The following is a 25,461-nucleotide window of genomic DNA, read 5'->3' as shown; positions in this document are numbered from 1 at the left end:
ATGTTTGCCGTTCCTTACCGCTCAATGCGCATGTATACCCAGCTGTCTAATCACTCACGTCATCATCTATGGTCCACGTGATGCGTCCGTGGGTTCTCCCCTAAGCGTCATGTTGCTCCGTTCCCTACCGCTGAGGTCATGCGGTCGCGACAAGCGCTCCCAATTACATCATCCTGGCATTGACACGCAAATTACTGACCTCACAGAGGGCGTCCCAATATTGCCACGGCAACCCATAGCTACATTAAAGGTATCTAGGGATCCACAGAAGTCCCATGACTGTAAACAGTGATCTATCACATATACAGGGAGAGCCCCTAGTCATCCCAATCCACACTGTAGGGTATGGATTATGGGGTAGTAACCCCAGACTGTCAACACATTGCAGAAGTATCATACACATGAGTACAATCAGGGCAACCTATATGTAATCTAATTTGTAGAGTAGCATAATCCATGTACTAATATCACTATACACACTCCTCATCGCTTAATACTGTCCCCCCCAACAACACATGTGGGCACCAACGTCTCCTGCTTCACCATTATCACAAGACAGAATTACCATATACTCTTCCTCAGACAATCCTGGATGGGGAAAAAGCCACTGTATGTAAAAACAATGACAGCATTGTAAACCCACAAAGAAATCACACAACCCAAACTTAATCTATTGTGGCAACATTGAACTCAATGTTTAATCCATAAGGTTGGAGTGACTTGGAGTGACTTCAAATTGTGTATCCATTTGAATCTTATTCTTGTCCCCTCCCCTTCGGAGATAACCTACCCCATCTATTGATTTATGGCATGTCCACATTCAATAAAGTGTTTTGCTACAGGTTTATCAATCATCCCTTTCCTTATTGTGCTCTTATGCTTATTGAATTCAACTCAAATTTTTTTTTCAACCTTTCACGTGTTGTTCTAGGAGGCTTGTGATGCCTAAATCAGTGTTTTTAATTTATTTTGACATTTTAGTAACTTTTGGGGAGGATGTTGTAAAATTGCAATGCTAGGCCTGTAGGGTAGCAGAATTTCAATAATATCACTTACACTCTGAACACATGTATTAAAAGTTTATTTGTACTTTATAGCTTATAAAGACCCACAAAAGTTTATGTATTGTTTTGCCTTTTCATAGGTAAATGCATTGATATCCAATTTATTTTAGTCAAGATGAATGTTCATTAGCTTTAAGAGCCATGCTCGACTATAGTTACAATTTTGTATGTCTTGAGTAGGCCAAATTAAGGTCGTACAAAGGTTTCTGCTTTTTAGTGTTATTCTTCTCATGAAAGTACCAGTCTGAGAAGAATACTCCTTGTCTACTCTTAAATTTATGACAAGAGATAAAGAGAAGCTCTATGCAGCTGGTTATAATTACCTATACAATAAGGCATTTATTAATGAAGCAAAATATATAATATGTATGTATTCATTTAACGAGCCTTAGTCCTTAGCATAAGACAATCAGTAGAACATATAATATATATTATATTATACTGTTATATGTTATGAAGACAACATGTATCCAGTATATTATATATATTTCTCATTAGGAGAATCTTTGTCTCTAAAAGAGTATCTGTGAAGATGTGTGTTTTGTAACAATAATTCACCTCTTTGGTGTGACAAGAGGAGGTACTGATATCTCTGTGAGAAAACAAGGAGATTCAAGTTATTTATGATGCACAAATAAACAGTGTGAGAAACATTCAGAGAGACGCCTAGAGGTCTGTCTCTAATTGCTACAAGTGTCAGAATTAATCCCTATAGCTTTGAATTAAAGCTTTTAAGGTCAAAATGTATAGAATACATTTTATTCAGACTTACAGAAGTTAACCCTTTATACTATGATGCAAATAGCTTACACAGCAGTGCCACCTAGGTATGAGTAGGTGACATTACAACAGTAGCAAAAGTGCATTCTGGGTAAGGTTATGATGTCATTTCTTATCAATGATCACACCCATCCGACAATGATTGGAAAGCTCCAAACTAGGAAGGTGTGTCTAACTGATAAGTTTGTGATCATAAACCATACACAGGGGGAAAAACACACACACAAGAAAGAGGAGAGGAGAGAGGAGAAGTTGAGCTCTCTAGAGGGGTCCATCAGGATGAAAGCCATGGTTAGATGCGCTATGATGGACCACCCAGCTTTCCTAGGAGCAGAAGTGAGATTTCTACTAGGACTTGGTAAGAGACACAGAAAATGATATATTATTTTATTAAGACTAATTTGATAGTGTGGGTGAAATTATACCATCTAGATTGGCGAATAAATACATTAATTAATTTATCATCTCCATATTGAGATGTAGTCTTAGGATATTGTGATGCTTCATTCTACCTGCAGAAGAATCAAGACTCATAATCTAGCAAAGCATTAAATAATTGCTTTTATATATATATATATATATATATATATATATATAGATAGAACATTCTTCGCCAAGCTAAGTGATGGATTCCCACAGGAAAGACTTATTTCAAGTCCTTCCCATTTAAGATATGATCTAGCAAAAATCCTAGATCCCTGTTATTTGTTTTAATAGTCTTACCAAAGTTATATGTGTGAAAATAGTTCAGGTAGGTGCGGAAGGATACAGTTATTTCTTCTAAGTTATATCCTTGAATGGATTTACCCATGCCTGAAGTCATGTGATGTGTAGTTGGTTAGAAGGGGGCAGAATGTATTTAGCATTCCATATTGATGTCTAGGATTAGACATGCCCGTCCTGATATCATGAGGTTTTCTCTGAACAGCAGTAATGTATATATTATGTTCCTACTTTGAGATCCTAACCTAATAATAGCTTGGTTATAATTCGACAAGTTATTTGCACTCACATGTATTGTTAAGCTTGTAATGCTTTATATCACTGCTATATATATATATATTCATTTGCATGTATCATTGTGTTTAATTACTTATATATGTTTATAACTAGTGTTGAGCGAACTTCTGTTTTAAGTTCGGCGTCTAAAGTTCGGCTTCCGGTTAGCGGAGAATCCCGATATGGATTCCGAATACCGTTGTGGTCCGTGGTAGCGGAATCAATAATGGCCTATTACCACGGACCACAACGGAATTCGGAATCCATATCGGGATTCTCCGCTAACCGGAAGCCGAACTTTAGACGCCGAACTTAAAACAGAAGTTCGCTCAACACTATTTATAACCTTGTAATCAATAAATCTGCATATTTTTATAAAACCTGTGTATTATTGTATAATGCAGAACATGTTTTATCATTAACGTCATCTCATGTCAAAAAGAACTTCAATTAGGTTGTCTACAATTCACCAGGTCATGATTTTAAGAATTTATGACAAATTTTATAAATTTTATTTTTTTATGGTTCATTTTTTTTATGACCATAATTAATAATTCTTAATTGAATTATTACCACCCGACAGTATCTACACAATAAGAATAGTATAATATAGATTTTTTTATTATCAATTTAATGCAAAAAATGAGTATCAAATTTAAAAAACAGACTATATGTGCAAATCATGCTTTATTTGTTGATTTATTCAATTATGGTAGTCCCAAAAACAGTTTTTTTGCTCTGAAAAGCAGAGGCGAACATTGCACTTTTTGCAAAGTGTGTTGGTGTAGCCTTTAGCACAGTGTCGGCACTGTCCTCTATCGGCTTTGATGGGAAAATGCCCAATCATGTCCTTGCAAACTTCCTTTGGAGGGTGTGAATTTGACTTTTTGGCTGTCTTGACAGCTGAAGAAGCTCCATCATCTGTATACTTCCTCTTTTGGGAAGTCAAGAGGCCCCCCTGGATGAACCTGGGCTTGCAGATGGTCGCCCTAGCTTTGGCACTGATACAGCCGTGTCGATCAGGATAAGAGAAGATGCCAACTGGGCCTGAAACAGTCTGGGAAGGCACACTTGTCTGGCTGTTCCTGTGGAATGAATTCCACAATCCAGCAGCCTAATAATAAATGGGATGCTGGTAAAAAAAAGTTGTCTGCATAGATCTTGTAGTTGTGACCATATGGAAGAAAGTTTCATCACAACATCCCCTGATAGTCCAAGTTCAGATCTGAAAACTGTACTGATTGGTGTTATCTGCCAGAACATTGATCATGTCTTCTGTCACAAACTTCTGAAAGTATTCCAGTGGTGTGCAGGTGGATTGGACACCATTACTAACATCCTGACTAGAAAAATCAGTAATGGGACTGATGAAATTATTTTTCAGCCATCGACACCTGTCACGGGGCATGGTCTGGGCGTTGGATGCAGTGCCTCTGTTGGGGTGATGTGCACATCAGAAGTTTGGTGTCCGTTGGGTAATTTATTTTCCTTGTCCACTTCACAGATAACTCCATACTCCTTTTTGTCACTTGAATCTGAGTCAAAGAACATTTCCAAGTCGTTGTCCCCGTTCAAAACCTTGCTACTTCTTTGACCCACTGTTGAAAAATTACAACATAGAAATAACCAGCTCTAAATCTCTCAATATCAGTATATTCAATGATGTTATAAAATCTGCATGGTCTACACATATAAATTATCACAGAAAAAAATATTTCAAGCTTTTTACTTACTTGAGTCTTGATTTATCCCATCCAAAACAACAAGATGATGTACTCCAAAGCAGGCACCCGGGTTGTATGACTTCATGGCCAGATAAACAGGCCTATTTACACATTCAAGCATCCAATAGTGTTGCAGAACTGAACAATAGGACCTATTAGTAATGTACATAAGTTTTTAAAAAGAAGAAAATGGGGGAGGGTTTATTTTTGTAGCCTTAAATGTGATGTTGTAATATTACAACACTGGGTCTCTGGGGGTTAATTCCATCATAGTCTCACCAACATATATAAAACTGCATGGGCACTGTATCATATAAATGACATCTCTGGATCTACATGTGTAATATCCTTTCAACTTATATATGTTGCCACTGTATGTATGTGGAAAGCTGTCGCCTCTCATGATGCCACTGCAGTTGCAGGAGTAGTTGTCTATCTAAATCTTTCCCTCCAACATCTGCCTTAACAACTCGATCACGAATGTTGGGGCCCCTTTTGTATGCCATCATGGGAGGTAATTCGAATTCCTTGATAGTAGGTAGGTCACGATGTAAGATCTGCCATTCTTCTCTAAGGATTGTGGCAATTTTGCCACTATCTTCCCCATAGATGGACACAATAGGGATCCTTGTCTCAATTCTGTTGTGAGGGCTCACATTTAGAGTGCCCTTGTGTTCAATGTCTGTAATTCTCTTCCTAGTGGGTCCAATCAGCCTCTTGGGATATTCCCTGTTTGTAAACTTCCAACACATCTCATCAATACGTTTTTCAAAAATAACATCTTCCTACACAATCCGGCGTACCCGCAACAATTGGCTCCATGGCAACGAGTCAACCATCTTGTGTGGATGATTACTGTCATACATCAACAGTGTGTTTTTATCAGTGGGTTTCTGAAAGAGATCGGTTTTAAGTGCCCCATCCAGCAGATACACCCTGACGTTCAAAAACTGCAGCTTACTGTCTGAAACAGTCACAGTGAAATTAAGTCCCCGGACACTAGAGTTTAAATGCTTGTAAAACGCCTCTAGTTTAAAGGTGTTGCGCCCCCCCCCCCCCAATCATAAAAATGTCATTGATGTAGCGCCACCAGCACAAGACTCTCTCATGGAAATTGGAGCGATATAGCAGTCGATCCTTGACCTCTGCCATGAAGATGTTAGCATAGGTAGGGGCCACATTGGACCCCATGGCCACCCCACGCTTCTTCTGGTAGAAGGTGTCACCAAAGAGGAAATAATTCCTCCTCAGGACCACCTCCAGGAGGTCGAGGATCAACCGACACGCCCCAGAAGAGAGACCCGTGCTGGCCAGGGCCACATCGACGACATTAAGCCCATATGTATGGTCAATAGATGTATATAATGAAAAAACATCAAAGCTGACTAGGAAAAACTCCTTAGGTAATCTGATTTCACTCAATTTGATCAGAAAGTGACCTGTGTCCCTAATGTAGGGTGGGGCCGAGGTCGCATGGACACGTAAGATCTTATCCAGAAAGATGGAGACAGTGTTAAAAATGGAACCCCTACCCGACACAATAGGCCGGCCAGGGGGATCCACTAGCCGTATATATCACGGGAGTGATAGGATGGGATGGGATCGCAAATAATTACTCAAGTCATCATTAATGATACCCTCATCCACAGCCCTATCCAACATCACTCCCAAGATACCCGCTAGATTTCATTTGGGATCTTTCATAAGGACCTCATACACTTCATTGTCTGCCAACTGTCTGACAATCTCTCCCAGATACTTGTCTGTGTCCATCAGACCAGGTCACCACCCTTATCTGCATGTTTCACAGTCAACTTTCTGTTACTTTCTAGATCCTGTATGGCCTGTCTTTCAATCACAGATAGATTATGGCTTGCTACACTAGCTCCATCAGTATACAATACATCAATAAGTTTTTTTTATAATCTCAATATATGCCTCCACAACATGATTGCTCTGTGGTGGAGCAAATTGACTCTTATTTTCTAAGCCCAATTTGTGACATGATAATGCATTCCTAGAGTCACCAGCAATCTCCTTCTTGTTAATGTTCTCTTTTCCAGAGAAAAATGCTTTCAACCTTAGGCGTCTGAAGAATTCAAGCCAGTCCCAAGGGGTATTTGGACAGAAAGTTAATCCACGACTTAGGACTTAAATCTGTGCTTCACTTAGCTGTATGGAGGAAATACAGGCACGACCCTGTTGATGTTTCGGGGGGCCCGATTGTATCGGTGGTAGATTTTTTGTGGGGTCGGTGGTGTTTCCTACCGCCCTTTCAGTATCTGCCTCCCCTCCTTCTCTGTTGGCTTCTAAAAAATTCAGTGTGCCTGGCTCATCAGTTGAGTCAGAGTCCCCTGTAGTGAAGCCAAATTTGCCTTTTTCAAAGCGTTTCCCTCTCCTCCGTTAGTTATTCCTCTGAGATTGAGTAGACTGCCAATTATACACTTTGCCGGACTGATAATCATCAAGGTCTCTGTGCCGCTTATCTCTTTTCACACGCTCGACCTCCACTCTATGGCATGTCACATGCTAAGACATTTTATCCCTATACATTGTATAATCTTCCACACTTAATAGGTCTTGGATTTGGGTATCCAGGTCACTAAGTACTTTCTTGAGGCTTTTCACTTCTTTCTGGAGAAAATCTATATTCAACAGCATCAGTTCAAAAGAGTATTTTTATTCACCGCCTCAAAGGCTTTACAAAAGTCCCCATTGTTTGGGAACAAATTCGGGCGCAAATAGGACTTCAAGCCCCTCGGTATTCTCTGATTCTTATAATAATCTCTTAAAGTGATAAGGTGCAATTCCATTGTGCTCAATCTTTCAGTATCCTGTTCCACTTTACATTTCAGAATGTCAATGCAGGGGGGAACTTAAAAAGGTCACATCACAACCATCCACACCTATAAGTCGTCTAATGTCCTCATCGTTGTACAAATACATTTGCTTTGACGGAATCTCAGTCCTCTTACCCGGACCTGGGGGACACCCCATGATGTACTTACACCACTATGTCTTCATCCCTTGTGCACGCTTCCCGAATCCCAATAGCAATAAACAATGTGTAGAAGCAGCACAACTCGGTCCTTGTTGATGTATCCAAATAGATGCAACAGCCTCACCGATGGCCTTGGATCCAACGGCCAGAATATATGGAAAAGTGCAGACGGTATCAACAGCATCTCACATCATCAACTTTTATTGGACTTTAATTGCAGGCAATGGCACAAACTGACCAATGAGAATAAGTATTTATTAGCCACTCTTATATGTGCATTGAGCAGTAAGGAACGCCGAACATGGCAATTGATGTTTTGCTCCATATTTGATATATAGCAATTACAGACGTTGTGAGATGATGGGGTTAACCTTTAGGACAATTGGTGGATACTCAGGTGAGGCACATAGGTGATTTAGGCCAAAGAGTGGCTAAGTAAATGCGCATTCCCATTGGTCAGTTTGTGCCATTGCCTGCAATTGTATAATTTGGATGTTTTTATTATAAAATGTATGTATGTAACACAATGTGAGTAGGCTTGACAAAGGCTGTGTATCAGCCGAAACATTGACATTTGTATTATTGCTTTGAACTCCAATAAAAGTTGATTATGTGAAATGCTGCTGATACCGTCTGCACTGTCTGGTGGATAGGTCATCAGAATCTAAATGCTGGACAATTCCTTTAAGGTTACGCTTTAAAAGGATTATCCAACTTTTAAAGAAAATTTAAAATTGTTATAAAGGACAAAAAAAGACACAGTACTCATAAAATGAACCTAGTTTATACTACACAGTAAATCCCATTGAAGAAAAAAAAGTTTTTGTTCATCTATCGTTCAAAAAAACAGAATAAAAAGTGATCAAAAAGTTATATGGTTAACATAGGTAGTAGTAGTCCGAAAAGTGGTGGGAGCCGTACTCCGGCGCTACCCTAAGTCCATGTGCACAGTGAGACGAAGGCACACCTTGATCCCCCAAGGCACACCCTAGCGACAGGGAGGTCTCCTGTCTGAAGGAAAGTAGGCTGCCCTTGGTGTTGAGTTTTTATGATGAGGCCCAGGGAAGGGATCTGAATAGGGCCAGTTGGCCACCACACAAAGGAAGCAGAGTCAGGTTGGTGAAACTAGCAACCAGTTCTTTACTGAAAACTTTACACACACTTGAATTAGGCATGGTTCTTAACCGTTTCAATAAATTCCTGTCAGAACAAACCAAGAGAACTCTACATGCCAAATCCAGCTACACTCTTTATCTATTGCTATGATTTGCTCCAATTCAGTCCTGTGGTTCAGTTCAGCTCATGGAAATATTCTCCCAAAATGTGATTCTACAATGCCAATTGTAGGGTATAGTCCTTTATCAGACCATTAATCTGTCTCTTTACTGTATGACTAGGGAAGTGAAGCCTGTACACCTAATCAAAGATGCTTTGAAGTCCAAAACCAAACTACATGGGATACCTTCATAGATGATTGTCCCTGCACTGACTAATATGGCTGCTTAATCTTCAATAATGTTGATTTCAGTGCTCCCAGTGTGTATGGATGTCTGGAGTCCCGCCAAAGGCTCCATATCACAGATGGTGTTGCAGAAAGCTGGAACTTATAAATAAGCATCCGACTGGCTTGATCCCAAACTAAGGAGCATATGGGTGAGCCCTATGAAACCCATAGAGCTCTCCCTGACTGCTATGCCCATGCAAAGGTCTTTATGGTAGACGATTGCATGTCCATGTACCTAATACTATGTGACACCTGCACTTTATACGGACGGAGTCAGGGTCACCTAAAATCAAGCCAGCAAGGAAACACAAATAAAGGAAACAGACTTATCTGAGGAATCAGCAGAAGCAGCCTCCAGCAGTGAACACAATCCAGGAAGAAGTATAAACCGCAAAGTGAGGCAGTATGGGAGGGAATATAAAGGGAGACAATTAGTGTAAATAGGTGACAGCTGGGAGAAGGAAAGGAGATGACAAAGTGAAACCAAAACAAAGAACGTCATGCAGGTAGAGAAGAACATCTAACAGACCTTCTCACAGAAGTGGCGGTGACACTCCAGTTACTTGGCTGCATATTAACTCAGGGTAACATAGAAACTGCGCTGCTCCCAACAAATGCAAGTCCGACCACTCCTGAAGATGTTGATACTCCACAATGCAACCAATCACTGTTCAACCAGCGCTTCAAATGACACTTCCACCCGTCTCTCCTGTAAATGGTTAGATAGAGGAGCAAGGCATAGTGAAGCACCGCAGTAGATCTTCTAAAATCAGCATTTACTGACAAAATCATAAGAGATACAAGCATATCAAGTGTTCAGACCCCTCTAGCGCCTGACCCAGGTTTCACTTTCACTTCGTCAGGGGCATTTCTCTGCAGTTTACAGATAATGGGGTATTATCCACTACCGTAACATTAACTGGATTCACAAGCTAGATCAATTGGACAGATAATTTTTTAGCAATTAACAATTCCAGAAAATTTGCCACCAACACACAATCAAACAAACGCCTTAGCAATAACTAATTTTTCTGAATAATAAATTGAGACAGGCAATAAACCTTTCTTGAAAATATTGAGAAATATCTGACCGTCTAGGCGAACTAGCCGAGGAACCAATAAAGGGATTGAATACTTCTGGTTTGGAATGCTTGAGGTGGCTTTTTAGTAAATGTCCAGCATGTCTACAGTATAAACACAGCATCCATCATCTCCAGAAGATTATCTGCTGCTAGGCTTACATGGTAGATCCCAACTGCATAGACTGCTCAGAAGACAAAGGAAGGAGCTCAGGTTTACATACAGTGGACTGCAAGTAAGTGTACTCTTAGATGTTGATCAAGTATTATGGCCAGAGTAATAGCTTCCTCCAACAATGTGGTATGTGGATAACTAACCAGAAGATCACTCAAGCTCTCAGATAGACCATAATGGAAATTACAATGGAGGGCTGGGTTATTCCACAGTAAATCAGTGGACCATCTTCTAAAGTCAGAGCAGCCTTTCAATCAGGTTCATTATATAGAAGTAAACTCAAGGCTGCAACAGTTCAGGGGCATTAGGATCTCCTAGGCTTGTGGATCTCTTTGCAGAAGAGACATGATAAAACCTACATGTTGCTGTTCACTACCTAATGAATCAGGTCACAAACAGAAGTATAACTTGAAGCTCTCCCAGAAAGTCATAAATGATTCCTGCTCTCCAGAAAATCTGTCAGGGAGATTTATTTGCATTCAATAGATACTGGTATATTTTTAGAAGTAGTAACTACAGTGATATTTAAGGTAAACACAGCTTCTTGATTTTTAAATATCTAAGCCACATGCTGCAGAAGCTGCATTAAAGACTGCATGGTATCAACATGGCCAATAATCTGCTTCATTGTGTTATTTTGGGCTAGTGATTATGCAAGTACATTTTATGGCCAGCATCTAGAACCACATCAAGCAAATTTAGAAACTGCTACAAGTATTCCATTATTGGTAGGAAGCTAAGCCTTCTTCATCAGAGCACGCCACAAGGATAGGTAGACTTGACTGTTAGGGAATCAGAACGAGCAGTGCTTAGATGGCCCATGAATCTGACAGAAATTGATGAAAATCCTTCAAACAAATCCCTCAAACAATAATTGAAAGACTCTTGGCTTCAAAAAGTATTTACAAGCTGTGATATTTACCAAAGGGGGTGCTACAAGGTACTTACCAAGTTTCTGAAATGTTTGCTTTAAGCTCTTTTCCTTTTTTCTTATTTTGAAAATGGAAAAGATATATATATATATATCGGAGCACTCTAATTGCATATAAAGCCATTTTTAATGTTCTGACATGCCAACCAGTCTTAGGAAACTTCTAGCAAATGTAGCAAAAGTGACCCACGTCAGTATTTTGCGCGCATTAAGCAAATATTACATTGCCGATTTTTCGCAATCAAGAAAATAAATCTCAAATTTGCAGATTCGTCAATATATGACGAATATTCGCCCAAATATTCATGAAATATTGTGAATTCGTGAAAGATTGTGCCGCTCATCACTAAAAATGAATCAGGCATAGAACAAAGGATTTTCATACACCTCAGACTGATGCCAATAAATAGATCTGTCATTGCCGACAGTTGCTATTTATCACCGTCCAAATGATGCCACTGTATGCCTGTCCATCATGTCCCATGCTGTATTGCTGTTGCAACAGCTGCTGCTCTCCCTCGTGCCGCTACTACTACCCTTTCACAGCCGCAAATCTGCTGCCTTGTCCATCAGATTACATGCTGCATTGCTGTTGCCAGGGCCACTACTGCCACTTCTGTTACCACTATATAGCTATATTTCTATTGCCTTTTCTGTTAGGTTCCAACTTGTACTGCTGCTACTACTACTTTCTCTACATAGCCACATATCTCCTGCATTGTCCTTGAGCTTCCATTGAGGTTCCACACTGATTTGTTGCTGCTGCTCACAAAAAAGGAGAGTTTGGGGAATTATTCAGAACAAGACACTGCTTTTCCCATACTACCATGCGTTTATAATCACCGGTAGATATCTGTCCCCAATAAGGAACTTTTTTTCTAATTAGAAAAAAGTATTGCAAGTCTGACAGTGCAATGTGTGCCATTGTGTAGAATCCCCTCTTTTATGAAAAAAAAGTCTGTAAACATCTAGGAAGTTAGGGTTGAGGAGTTTTGGATAGAGGGAGGTTGGATGCTCCCTCTCTTCTTGAGTCCACAGAACACGGCATCTGTGGTTTCCAAAAACAATTACAAATGTTGAATCATCTGACCATAGAACAGTTTTCTATTTTTCCTAAGTCCATCTTAAATTAGCTTTGGTCCAGAGAAGACAGTAGCATTTCTGGATTGTGTTTATATATGGCTTCTTGTTAACTTTGGTTTCTTAATTGAATTTGCATTTGTGGATTACAGAGTAATGATTTTTGGAAGTGTTCCTGAGCTCATGCAGTGGAACAATTTTAAAAAATAAAGTCCTATGAGACTGTAAATTGTCATGCACAAATTTTCAGGTCAATTGAAACACTTTCGTTTTGGGTTGAATTTATTCTGACCTGAATCTGATCTAAAATAAATTTCAAGAAATTTGCTAAGTTCCTTTTTTAGTGATGAGCGAACTGGGTTTGGACGGCTCTGTTAAAATCCGAATTTGGACTCAGGTTAGTTAACAATCGTGGTGCACAGATTCAGATTTTAAAACATAAATGATGCACCGGAGGCCATACATTTTATACCTGTATGGAACTGCTATGGATGAATGAATGTTAGGAACAAGCCGGGTTCAGACCAAACAGTACGAACCGGGTTTGCTCATCACTACTTTGTTACTTGAAAAACACTCGAATGGAAGCTTTGCTGCAGTACCACAGCACTGTCACTACACAGTGGACAGAACCTGCTTCTTCTGGCTGCATTCACTGTATTATTTATGGCACCAGTGACTGCCACAACAGCTGATAGGTGAGGATGCAGGATGTTGGACTGACTGATCTAATATTGAGTTATCCTGAATATATGACATCATTATCAACATCAATAGAGATGGGAAAACCCATTTAACTGCATCTAAAATCTACTGTGCTAAGAATAAAACAATAAGGGACAATTAAAGCTATGTCATCAGGCAATTATGCAACTTTTACTATTGAATATGCAAATATACAATTTATGTCCAAAACATGACATATGGATTCAAAAAGCAACAAAAACAGAAATCATGCATGCACTTTTTCCATAATAAAAGTTCCAGACCTAGCTTTAATCTTATCACATTCAACAATAGTAGCCTACTATATATTTAATGCAGCCTTATACAGTAGTGTGTAGATTCGTAAGCTAAGATAGATTTTTTTCGAGGACCTGTAAAATAACATGGTGCCTACTGCAATACCTTACAAAATGTATGGTTAACACTGAACAAATTATGTTCCAAGAAATGTAAAGTTCAAATCCACATGAAAATACTGAAAGCAAATCATTCACTAGTCTTTAGATGCTTAAGACACCTGTCAGGGTTTCCCTTTCTGTATTAAAAAATGGAGAACATCACTACTTCTAAAACCTTCTCTTTTGATATTGCAGCTTGATTTGTTCTAATGGCCCGCCTTCATCCATTCATTGTATTTTCTGATACATTTGCGGTGCTTCGGGTTATAGTAGAAGCCAGCCTCAATATCTTCCCATCCAACATAATGATGTAATAAAACATAAACTGAACCCAGCATTAAGCGCTAGCGTTATCAACTGTATTGTCCCAGCACAATGGAATAACTTTCATCCCAAATACAAATGGATTTAAGTCTAAAGGTGAAAACGTGAATAATGGTGGCAAATATATCAGCTAACTAGTAAAGCTATCTCAAATGTAATATTGCATTGATAATGTCAAGAATCTAACCTAATTCTAACAAAATGCTGGAAAAGATTACTGTTCAATGGCTTGTTACCTAAATGCCATTAAATGTCATTTAATAACATTTGTGGCCTGTGTTCCAAGTGTCAGCAGCAAATCACATGTAAAACGCCATCGTTTTATAAGCAATTATTAACTTTTAAAAAATACATCACCAGGGAAGTGATTCACTAGATTCTCTGTATTGAAATCCAAATGACACAATAACTCATCAAGCATAATGACACTTAATTTCTATTTTATCGCGGAACTCTGTGAGGTTCATATTGTTTTCTTTTTACTTTTAAATTATATTGAATATATTAATCAACCTCCTTTGTTCTTCAGGGTGCGCTGTCTCTTGAGTCCAGGCACTGTACATCACATTCCACTTTTCCTAGACAAGTGCTCAAGGTTATAGACATGGTTTCATTGTGATATTTTAAATGCATTTTTTTAAAATGTAATGCTTTGTTTTAATGTAGAACATCATGTTAGCAATTTAATTTTCATGCCACATATCAAGTAATTAAAAGCAGCAAACTATATTTTGTTTCCAAAAGGGTATGCCTTATCTTACCTAAATGACTAACCTAATGTGCACCTCAAAAATATTCTTTGTTATTCTTAAAGGGGTTATTCAGTAATTGATATTGATGTCCTATGCTCTGGATAAAACAAAAAAGAGAAAAGATGTATCGCTGCAAACAGTGAGCACACCTACTGTAAAAGTAAACAAGTAAGTAGTCCTATACCATACAAAACTGCCATGTTAAGTACTCCCCATATCTATCCCATATATATATATATATATATATATAGCAGCAGGAAAAATCCAGAATGCACTCCAAGATGAAAGTGAAACAAGTGATTTATTCACCCATAAAAGGCATAACTCGCGACGTTTCGGCTCACAGAGCCTTTCTCAAGCATTGAAACAGTGAAAGTGAGGGTATTATAAAAGACATATCATTACTGTGCAACCAATCAGGTAGAGATTACAATTAACATCCAATTACATACATCTGTTACAGACATCTAAAGTGCACGTGCATCAAATGACATGTGTCATGTGATCTATATTCTCAAAATAAGAATCTTTTTATAAAGATATATAATGCCAGTGAAGACCATGATAAAACAGTGATATGAGGAGGTGATAGTAGCATCATCCAAGATGGTGATCTTTTTGGATGATGCTACAGAACGCATGCGTCAGCAACTTGACTCACAAGATGACGCTTTACTGGACTTGCGCATTGAAGAGATGGAGACGCCAAATCAGCATTACGGTATATGTGGACGCTATTTCTCCTTCTGGCATTGTTTCTGTGATCCGCATCCCTCCTCATATCACTGTTTTATCATGGTCTTCACTGGCATTATATATCTTTATAAAAAGATTCTTATTTTGAGAATATAGATCACATGACACATGTCATTTGATGCACGTGCACTTTAGATGTCTGTAACAGATGTATGTAATTGGATGTTAATTGTAATCTCTACCTGATTGGTTGCACAGTAATGATATGTCTTTTATAATACCCTCACTTTCACTGTTTCAATGCTTGAGAAAGGCTCTGTGAGCCGAAACGTCGCGAGTTATGCCTTTTATGGGTGAATAAATCACTTGTTTCACTTTCATCTTGGAGTGCATTCTGGATTTTTCCTGCTGCTATAATATTTGAGGTATTGCCGCTACCCTGTACCGGACAGTGCACCCACACCCAGGTTGATGCTCCCGCTGGATTTCTTCGTTTCTCTATATCGGCACCGTGAGTGAGCACACCGGCTTTTCATTATGTCTTATACTGAAACACCCTTTGGCGGCACGTATACTACAGAGGAGGCTGACCGCATCATGCGGGGGATTGTGGGCGATGCCTCGTTTCTCCAGACTCCTACCACTAAAGAGCTTAAACATAAGTTTATCACTTTATCTAGACGTCTCATCGCAATGAAACTACATATGGCTACACTAGGACAATATTATAAAGAAAAGAAGATCCCAAGAGGTATGCGTTCAAATCTGCGCCCAAATTTGTTTCCCAACAATGAGTTATTTTGCAAACGTTTTGAAATGCTTTCTAACAGATATTCTCTGGACTATATTTTATTAAATATTGATTTTCTACAGCTTGAGGTAACCACACTCACTAATGAATTAACTGAGGTTGAATGCCTATTGCAGGCACAGTTATCCTCTGAAGAATATACGCTTTTTATAGAAGACTCGCAAAAACAGTTGTTGAAAATGCAGATGGAATTGGAGGAGGGCAAAAGGAGTAAGTGGATTCGCGACACGGATGATTATAAGAGAGGGGATATTTATGCTCGGCAGACAGATCCAACACGGAAGTCCTTTAATCTAAATGGCAAAACGAGAAAGAAAAATACACAACTGTCCACAGATGAAGATGGTGCTTTTTTAGGAAACAATCTGGACACCAAAGAAAGAAAAGAGCTAGAACCAGAAGGGGAGGCAAAAGGTTCAGACGACAAAGACAAACAGCGATACAACAGAACAAGACTACAATCAGTGAAGATATCATCTCAGAGAAAGAAACCATAGTCTTTAATTTATCCTCGTCAGAATTGACTGCAGCTCAATATAGCGTATTATCCAAGGGACTCTCATTTTGTCCAAATTCCAAGGTAAATTGGTTTAATCTTGAAATGGATTTGAATGACTTTTTTCGTTCAATTAAGCTGAAAATGTTTTTCAAAGGTCATATTACCAGTACGCAGGTTGGTTCGAGCGAATTTTCGCTTAAAAAAGTGGGTCTAATTAATAAAAGCACGTTTTTCCCTAATGTGAATGAGCCTGCGATAGAGGCCTACATCTCTGCAGTGAAAAGAGATATTAGTAAACTTAAATCCCGTCTTGGAGATATGGATAGATTAAATCACCCGAATCTAACAACTGCAGAGATTGAGGCACTATCCCAACTCCGAGGCAATCCTCATTTAACGATTAAACCGGCCGATAAAGGCGGAGGTATTGTAGTACTTGATACATCTAAATATATAAATGAAATTGTACGCCAACTGAGTGATACTGGTGTATATGACATACTACATGGTGACCCTAAATTTAGCATTATGGACAGTATTTGTCAGATCCTATCCGATGCGGTGGCCGGGGGCATTATAGATGAGGGGCTAAGGGAGTACCTGACGGTCTCCTTTCCCATCACTCCGGTTATATACATACTGCCTAAAGTCCACAAAAGTCTTGTGGATCCCCCCGGCCGCCCCATCGTATCTGGATCTGACTCTGTGTTCAGCAGAATAGCCATTTTTTTGGATAAATTGCTAAGAGAGTTTTCGACTAGAGTTGAGCGAACACCTGGATGTTCGGGTTCGAGAAGTTCGGCCGAACATCCCGGAAATGTTCGGGTTCGGGATCCGAACCCGATCCGAACTTCGTCCCGAACCCGAACCCCATTGAAGTCAATGGGGACCCGAACTTTTCGGCACTAAAAAGGCTGTAAAACAGCCCAGGAAAGAGCTAGAGGGCTGCAAAAGGCAGCAACATGTAGGTAAATCCCCTGCAAACAAATGTGGATAGGGAAATGAATTAAAATAAAAATTAAATAAATAAAAATTAACCAAAATCAATTGGAGAGAGGTTCCATAGCAGAGAATCTGGCTTCCCGTCACCCACCACTGGAACAATTCTAGTAAGAAGCAGGGCGGCAATACCAGAGGGTTAGACGGATCGTTAGTGATAGGGATATGTGTCAAACAAGATTAGACGATATGACCAATAAATTTAGAGAGCGAGGCTACCCCCCTGATCTATTGAAAATACAGCGTAATAAAGCTGAGATTACACCACCAGATAGAACTAAGAAAGAAACAAGGATCCCCTTAGTGATTAAATACCATCCCTGGTCCCAGCGCCTTAGGACTATTGTTAATCAACATTGGCACATATTATCTAAGTCCTATCCACGGATAGGAGAGTTCCAGAGGCCACCCATGATATGCTATAAACGGGCAGAAAATATTAGGGATAAAATAGTCCGGGCGGATGTGGGAAGTAATAAAATAGAAAGAGGACAGAGTACTTTATCTACACCTAGACGGGGCACTTTTCCTTGTTTAAACTGTGTCAATTGTTCCAGCGTTATAAAGGGTTCATGTTTCTCCCACCCTCACTCAGGTGAAAATATTCCAATAAGGGGCACGTTCACTTGTGATAGTAGATTTGTGGTTTACATTCTTAAATGTCCATGTGGATTACTATATGTGGGGGAAACCTCAATGAGAATGAAGGACAGACTAAGTAAACACAAATCTACTATCCGTAAACAGAATTTATTACTCCCAATACCCCTTCATTTTTATGATAAAAAACACAACATCTCGCAGTTGAGGTATCAGATTATTGAAGGTGTATCATTACCCCGTCGAGGGGGTGACAGAAATAAATTGTTATTGAAAAGGGAGGCTTACTGGATCCATTGTCTTCAGACAATGGAGCCCAGGGGCCTCAATCGTGAGTACAATGTGTCCTGCTTCCTATAAGGCATTCGGCCTTATGCAATCTGATAAATATATTTCTTTTTTTCTTCAGCGTGATTAATCACTGCAAGAATGGACTATGTGACTGAAAATCTTCGCCAGTATAGAGTGGATATGTTTTTTGCGAATTTTCAATTGCGAATTTTCAGTTGCGAATTTTCAATTGCGAATTTTCAATTTTCAATTGCGAATTTTCAGTTGCGAATTTTCAATTGCGAATTTTTCAATGCGAATTTTTCATTGCGATTATTTGATATGCGAATTTTATTTAATGAGGGAGGCGGAGCTTCTTTGATGATGTCAGTTCCTTTGTGTTTCATTTATGTATAAATAGCTGGAGTGTAAGATGTTTTATGCAGTCTGATGAAAGCACATCTGTGCTGAAACGCGTCACTATGCCATTTTGAATATGTGACTGAATAAATCTACATTGTGATCTACATCAGCGAAGTGCCGGTCCTTTCCTTTGAAACCACCACTGGAACAGTCCATTCTCAGATATTTAGGCCCCGGCACCCAGGCAGAGGAGAGAGGTCCCGTAACAGAGAATCTGTCTTCATGTCAGCAGAGAATTAGTCTGCATGTCATAGCAGAGAATGAGGCTTCACGTCAGCCACCACTGCAACAGTCCATTGGCATATATTTAGGCCCAGCACCCAGGCAGAGGAGGGAGGTCCCGTAACAGAGAATCTGTCTTCATGTCAGCAGAGAATTAGTCTGCATGTCATAGCAGAGAATGAGGCTTCACGTCAGCCACCACTGCAACAGTCCATTGGCATATATTTAGGCCCAGCACACACACACAGGCAGAGGAGAGAGGTCCCGTAACAGAGAATCTGGCTTCATGTCAGCAGAGAATCAGTCTGCATGTCATAGCAGAGAATGAGGCTTCACGTCAGCCACCACTGCAACAGTCCATTGGCATATATTTAGGCCCAGCACACACACAGGCAGAGGAGAGAGGTCCCGTAACAGAGGATCTGGCTTCATGTCAGCAGAGAATCAGTCTGCATGTCATAGCAGAGAATCAGGCTTCACGTCAGCCACCACTGCAACAGTCCATTGTCATAAATTTAGGCCCAGCACCCAGGCAGAGGAGAGAGGTCCCGTAACAGACAATCTGGCTTCATGTCAGCAGAGAATTAGTCTGCATGTCATAGCAGAGAATGAGGCTTCACGTCAGCCACCACTGCAACAGTCCATTGGCATATATTTAGGCCCAGCACACACACAGGCAGAGGAGAGAGGTCCCGTAACAGAGAATCTGGCTTCATGTCAGCAGAGAATCAGTCTGCATGTCATAGCAGAGAATGAGGCTTCACGTCAGCCACCACTGCAACAGTCCATTGGCATATATTTAGGCCTAGCACACAGGCAGAGCAGAGAGGTCCCGTAACAGACAATCTGGCTTCATGACAGCAGAGAATCAGTCTGCATGTCATAGCAGAGAATCAGGCTTCACGTCAGCCACCACTGCAACAGTCCATTGTCATAAATTTAGGCCCAGCACCCAGGCAGAGGAGAGAGGTCCCGTAACAGACAATCTGGCTTCATGTCAGCAGAGAATTAGTCTGCATGTCATAGCAGAGAATCAGGCTTCATGTCAGCCACCACTGCAACAGTCCATTGGCATATATTTAGGCCTAGCACACAGGCAGAGGAGAGGTTCATTCAACTTTGGGTAGCCTCGCAATATAATGGTAAAATGAAAATAAAAATAGGATTGAATGAGGAAGTGCCCTGGAGTCCAATAATATATGGTTATGGGGAGGTAGTTAATGTCTAATCTGGACAAGGGACGGACAGGTCCTGTGGGATCCATGCCTGGTTCATTTTTATGAACGTCAGCTTGTCCACATTGGCTGTAGACAGGCGGCTGCGTTTGTCTGTAATGACGCCCCCTGCCGTGCTGAATACACGTTCAGACAAAACGCTGGCTGCCGGGCAGGCCAGCACCTCCAAGGCATAAAAGGCTAGCTCTGGCCACGTGGACAATTTAGAGACCCAGAAGTTGAATGGGGCCGAACCATCAGTCAGTACGTGGAGGGGTGTGCACACGTACTGTTCCACCATGTTAGTGAAATGTTGCCTCCTGCTAACACGTTGCGTATCAGGTGGTGGTGCAGTTAGCTGTGGCGTGTTGACAAAAGTTTTCCACATCTCTGCCATGCTAACCCTGCCCTCAGAGGAGCTGGCCGTGACACAGCTGCCTTGGCGACCTCTTGCTCCTCCTCTGCCTTGGCCTTGGGCTTCCACTTGTTCCCCTGTGACATTTGGGAATGCTCTCAGTAGCGCGTCTACCAACGTGCGCTTGTACTCGCGCATCTTCCTATCACGCTCCAGTGCAGGAAGTAAGGTGGGCACATTGTCTTTGTAGCGTGGATCCAGCAGGGTGGCAACCCAGTAGTCCGCACAGGTTAAAATGTGGGCAACTCTGCTGTCGATGCGCAGGCACTGCAGCATGTAGTCGCTCATGTGTGCCAGGCTGCCCAGGGGTAAGGACAAGCTGTCCTCTGTGGGAGGCGTATCGTCATCGTCCTGCCTTTCCCCCCAGCCACGCACCAGTGATGGACCCGAGCTGCGTTGGGTGCCACCCCGCTGTGACCATGCTTCATCCTCATCCTCCTCCACCTCCTCCTCATCCTCGTCCTCCTCGTCCTCCAGTAGTGGGCCCTGGCTGGCCACATTTGTACCTGGCCTCTGCTGTTGCCAAAAACCTCCCTCTGAGTCACTTCGAAGAGACTGGCCTGAAAGTGCTAAAAATGACCCCTCTTCCTCCTCCTCCTCCTCCTCCTCCTCCTCCTCCTGGGCCACCTCCTCTTCCATCATCGCCCTAAGTGTTTTCTCAAGGAGACATAGAAGTGGTATTGTAACGCTGATAACGGTGTCATCGCCACTGGCCATGTTGGTGGAGTACTCGAAACAGCGCAACAGGGCACACAGGTCTCGCATGGAGGCCCAGTCATTGGTGGTGAAGTGGTGCTGTTCTGTAGTGCGACTGACCCGTGCGTGCTGCAGCTGAAACTCCACTATGGCCTGCTGCTGCTCGCACAGTCTGTCCAGCATGTGCAAGGTGGAGTTCCACCTGGTGGGCACGTCGCATATGAGGCGGTGAGCGGGAAGGCCGAAGTTACGCTGTAGCGCAGACAGGCGAGCAGCAGCAGGATGTGAACGCCGGAAGCGCGAACAGACGGCCCGCACTTTATGCAGCAGCTCTGACATGTCGGGGTAGTTGTGAATGAACTTCTGCACCACCAAATTCAGCACATGCGCCAAGCAAGGGATGTGCGTCAAATTGGCTAGTCCCAGAGCTGCAACGAGATTTCGCCCATTATCACACACCACCAGGCCGGGCTTGAGGCTCACCGGCAGCAACCACTCGTCGGTCTGTTGTTCAATACCCCGCCACAACTCCTGTGCGGTGTGGGGCCTGTCCCCCAAACATATGAGTTTCAGAATGGCCTGCTGAAGTTGGTGGTGAAGGTGTGTGGCTGACTGGATGAGCAGGTGGAAGAAGAGGAGGAGGAAGCCGAGAAGGAGAAGGTGGCAACAGGAGGCAAAGAATGTTGCCCTGCGATCCTTGGCGGCGGAAGGACGTGCGCCAAACAGCTCTCCGCCTGGGGCCCAGCTGCCACTACATTTACCCAGTGTGCAGTTAGGGAGATATAGCGTCCCTGGCCGTGCTTACTGGTCCACGTATCTGTGGTTAGGTGGACCTTGCTACAGATGGCGTTGCGCAGTGCACACTTGATTTTATGGGATACTTGGTTGTGCAGGGAAGGCACGGCTCTCTTGGAGAAGTAGTGCCGGCTGGGAACAACATACTGTGGGACAGCAAGCGACATGAGCTGTTTGAAGCTGTCTGTGTCCACCAGCCTAAATGACAGCATTTCATAGGCCAGTAGTTTAGAAATGCTGGCATTCAGGGCCAGGGATCGAGGGTGGCTAGGTGGGAATTTACGCTTTCTATCAAATGTTTGTGAGATGGAGAGCTGAACGCTGGCGTGTGACATGGTTGAGACGCTTGGTGACGGAGGTGGTGGTGGTGGTGTTGGTGGTACATCCCCTGTTTGCTGGGCGGCAGGTGCCAACGTTCCTCCAGAGGCGGAGGAAGAGGCCGAGGCGGCAGCAGCAGAATAGGCCGAGGCGGCAGCAGCAGAAGAGGTAGCAGGGGGAGCCTGAGTGACTTCCTTGGTTTTAAGGTGTTTACTCCACTGCAGTTCATGCTTTGCATGCAGGTGCCTGGTCATGCAGGTTGTGCTCAGGTTCAGAACGTTAATGCCTCGCTTCAGGCTCTGATGGCACAGCGTGCAAACCACTCGGGTCTTGTCGTCAGCACATTGTTTGAAGAAGTGCCATGCCAGGGAACTCCTTGAAGCTGCCTTTGGGGTGCTCGGTCCCAGATGGCGGCGGTCAGTAGCAGGCGGAGTCTCTTGGCGGCGGGTGTTCTGCTTTTGCCCACTGCTCCCTCTTTTGCTACGCTGTTGGCTCGGTCTCACCACTGCCTCTTCCTCCGAACTGTGAAAGTCAGTGGCACGACCTTCATTCCATGTGGGGTCTAGGACCTCATCGTCCCCTGCATCGTCTTCCACCCAGTCTTGATCCCTGACCTCCTGTTCAGTCTGCACACTGCAGAAAGACGCAGCAGTTGGCACCTGTGTTTCGTCATCATCAGAGACATGCTGAGGTGGTATTCCCATGTCCTCATCATCAGGAAACATAAGTGGTTGTGCGTCAGTGCATTCTATGTCTTTCACCGCTGGGGAAGGGCTAGGTGGATGCCCTTGGGAAACCCTGCCAGCGGAGTCTTCAAACAGCATAAGAGACTGCTGCATAACTTGAGGCTGAGACAGTTTCCCTGGTATGCATGGGGGTGATGTGACAGACTGATGGGGTTGGTTTTCAGGCGCCATCTGTGCGCTTTCTGCAGAAGACTGGGTGGGAGATAATGTGAACGTGCTGGATCCACTGTCGGCCACCCAATTGACTAATGCCTGTACCTGCTCAGGCCTTACCATCCTTAGAACGGCATTGGGCCCCACCATATATCGCTGTAAATTCTGGCGGCTACTGGGACCTGAGGTAGTTGGTACACTAGGACGTGTGGATGTGGCAGAACGGCCACGTCCTCTCCCAGCACCAGAGGGTCCACTAACACCACCACGACCATGTCCACGTCCGCGTCCCTTACTAGATGTTTTTCTCATTGTTATGGTTCACCACAACAACAAATATATTATTTGGCCCAATGTATTGTATTCAAATTCAGCGGGATATAAATTTGAGGCCTAGTATTTAGGCGCTGGGTGACCGGTATGGATTTAGTGACAGAATTAGACTTGGAAATGCACAGAAGCGTGTGTGTGTGAAGTTATTCTGAATGACCCAATGTGCACCTTGAATATTATATACCCTTTTAGGGATAGATTTCAAATAGCTCTGATATAGCAGAAACCACTAAATTATGAAATTGTTAAATTGGGAATTGTATTTAAACCCAGAACAAAAAATGTGCTTTGACGGACACTAAATAACTTTCCCAGCCACAACAGGACAGCGTTAACGAGAGATTTAGCAGGATATAAATTTGAGGCCTAGTATTTAGGCGCTGGGTGACATTTATGGGTTTAGTGACAGAATTAGACTTGGAAATACACAGTAGCGGGTGTGTGTGAAGTTATTCTGAATGACCCAATGTGCACCTTGAATATTATATACCCTTTTAGGGATAGATTTCAAATAGCTCTGATATAGCAGAAACCACTAAATTATGAAATTGCTAAATTGGGAATTGTATTTCAACCCAGAACAAGAAATGTGCTTGAACGGACACTAAATAACTCGCCCAGCTACAGCACTAACGAGAGATTTAGCAGGATATAAATTTGAGGCCTAGTATTTAGGCGCTGGGTGACAGGTATGGGTTTAGTGACAGAATTAGACTTGGAAATACACAGTAGCGGGTGTGTGTGAAGTTATTCTGAATGACCCAATGTGCACCTTGAATATTATATACCCTTTTAGGGATAGATTTCAAATAGCTCTGATATAGCAGAAACCACTAAATTATGAAATTGCTAAATTGGGAATTGTATTTCAACCCAGAACAAGAAATGTGCTTGAACGGACACTAAATAACTCGCCCAGCTACAGCACTAACGAGAGATTTAGCAGGATATAAATTTGAGGCCTAGTATTTAGGCGCTGGGTGACAGGTATGGGTTTAGTGACAGAATTAGACTTGGAAATACACAGTAGCGGGTGTGTGTGAAGTTATTCTGAATGACCCAATGTGCACCTTGAATATTATATACCCTTTTAGGGATAGATTTCAAATAGCTCTGATATAGCAGAAACCACTAAATTATGAAATTGCTAAATTGGGAATTGTATTTCAACCCAGAACAAGAAATGTGCTTGAACGGACACTAAATAACTCGCCCAGCTACAGCACTAATGAGAGATTTAGCAGGATATAAATTTGAGGCCTAGTATTTAGGCGCTGGGTGACAGGTATGGGTTTAGTGACAGAATTAGACTTGGAAATACACAGTAGCGGGTGTGTGTGAAGTTATTCTGAATGACCCAATGTGCACCTTGAATATTATATACCCTTTTAGGGATAGATTTCAAATAGCTCTGATATAGCAGAAACCACTAAATTATGAAATTGCTAAATTGGGAATTGTATTTCAACCCAGAACAAGAAATGTGCTTGAACGGACACTAAATAACTCGCCCAGCTACAGCACTAACGAGAGATTTAGCAGGATATAAATTTGAGGCCTAGTATTTAGGCGCTGGGTGACAGGTATGGGTTTAGTGACAGAATTAGACTTGGAAATACACAGTAGCGGGTGTGTGTGAAGTTATTCTGAATGACCCAATGTGCACCTTGAATATTATATACCCTTTTAGGGATAGATTTCAAATAGCTCTGATATAGCAGAAACCACTAAATT

The sequence above is a fragment of the Bufo gargarizans genome, chromosome 5 (genome assembly GCF_014858855.1).
Source record: "Bufo gargarizans isolate SCDJY-AF-19 chromosome 5, ASM1485885v1, whole genome shotgun sequence".
NCBI classification, from domain to species: domain Eukaryota; kingdom Metazoa; phylum Chordata; class Amphibia; order Anura; family Bufonidae; genus Bufo; species Bufo gargarizans.
Note: the sequence above shows the minus strand (reverse complement) of the source record.